Here is a 2077-nt window from a genome sequence, read left to right as displayed (position 1 = left end):
TCTCTTGTTTGTTGGTAGAGATGAACCCGGAATCGGAGAGGAAGAATTTTATATTCTATCTCCTGGTCTCTTGTTTGTTGGTAGAGATGAACCCGGAATCGGAGAGGAAGAATTTTATATTCTATCTCCTGGTCTCTTGTTTGTTGGTAGAGATGAACCCGATGATGGAGAGGAAGAATTTTATATTCTATCTCCTGGTCTCTTGTTTGTTGGTAGAGATGAACCCGATAATGGAGAGGAAGAATTTTATATTCTGTCTCCTGGTCTCTTGTTTGTTGGTAGAGATGAACCCGATGATGGAGAGGAAGAATTTTATATTCTATCTCCTGGTCTCTTGTTTGTTGGTAGAGATGAACCCGATGATGGAGAGGAAGAATTTTATATTCTATCTCCTGGTCTCTTGTTTGTTGGTAGAGATGAACCCGATGATGGAGAGGAAGAATTTTATATTCTATCTCCTGGTCTCTTGTTTGTTGGTAGAGATGAACCCGATGATGGAGAGGAAGAATTTTATATTCTATCTCCTGGTCTCTTGTTTGTTGGTAGAGATGAACCCGATGATGGAGAGGAAGAATTTTATATTCTATCTCCTGGTCTCTTGTTTGTTGGTAGAGATGAACCCGATGATGGAGAGGAAGAATTTTATATTCTATCTCCTGGTCTCTTGTTTGTTGGTAGAGATGAACCCGATGATGGAGAGGAAGAATTTTATATTCTATCTCCTGGTCTCTTGTTTGTTGGTAGAGATGAACCCGATGATGGAGAGGAAGAATTTTATATTCTATCTCCTGGTACAAAGGAAATTTAAATTGGGATTTCTATTCAGAGAATTTGAATAAGGTTTGATCAATTGATATTGGAAGCAATCTTAACTTTTATAGTTTTGATTGCACAAATCGAAGCTGGACCTCTCGTTCATGGAAGGAATCGAAAGGGGATTTTGGTTTTGGTCCTAACTGTAGTAAGGTTTGACCAAGTTGGAGTTTTGAGACGATCCTAACTGTTTAAAGGTTTGATCGTTCAATTTGTGGACCTCTCGTTCATGGAACGAATCGAGAGGGGATTTTGGCTTTGGTCCTAACTGTTTAAAGGTTTGACCAAGATGGGAATTTGAGACGATCCTAACTGTTTAAAGGTTTGATCGTTCAATTTGTGGACCTCTCGTTCATGGAACGAATCGAGAGGGGATTTTGGCTTTGGTCCTAACTGTTTAAAGGTTTGACCAAGATGGGAATTTGAGACGATCCTAACTGTTTAAAGGTTTGATCGTTCAATTTGTGGACCTCTCGTTCATGGAACGAATCGAGAGGGGATTTTGGCTTTGGTCCTAACTGTTTAAAGGTTTGACCAAGATGGGAATTTGATACGATCCTAACTGTTTAAAGGTTTGATCGTTTAATTTGTGGACCTCTCGTTCATGGAACGAATCGAGAGGGGATTTTGGCTTTGGTCCTAACTGTTTAAAGGTTTGACCAAGATGGGAATTTGAGACGATCCTAACTGTTTAAAGGTTTGATCGTTCAATTTGTGGACCTCTCGTTCATGGAAAGAATCGAGAGAGGATTTTGGCTTTGGTCCTAACTGTTTAAAGGTTTGACCAAGATGGGAATTTTGAGACGATCCTAACTGTTTAAAGGTTTGATCGTTCAATTTGTGGACCTCTCGTTCATGGAACGAATCGAGAGGGGATTTTGGCTTTGGTCCTAACTGTTTAAAGGTTTGACCAAGATGGGAATTTGAGACGATCCTAACTGTTTAAAGGTTTGATCGTTCAATTTGTGGACCTCTCGTTCATGGAACGAATCGAGAGGGGATTTTGGCTTTGGTCCTAACTGTTTAAAGGTTTGACCAAGATGGGAATTTGAGACGATCCTAACTGTTTAAAGGCGATTCGTCGATCTCGTCGCCTCGTTGGTTCGTCGGTTTGTGCCGAGCTGAGCTAAGGGACCTATAAGCAATTTTATATGCCTACAAACACGTTGCAAATAAAGACTCAACGCCAACAATCGAGGGTCAGTTCTATGTTGAACCAACAAACACGAGCTAAAGATCAAAAAATCAGGAATCGACTTCAAGT

This window comes from Asparagus officinalis, chromosome 8 (genome assembly GCF_001876935.1).
Source record: "Asparagus officinalis chromosome 8, Aspof.V1, whole genome shotgun sequence".
NCBI lineage: Eukaryota > Viridiplantae > Streptophyta > Magnoliopsida > Asparagales > Asparagaceae > Asparagus > Asparagus officinalis.
This window is presented reverse-complemented; position numbering follows the sequence as displayed.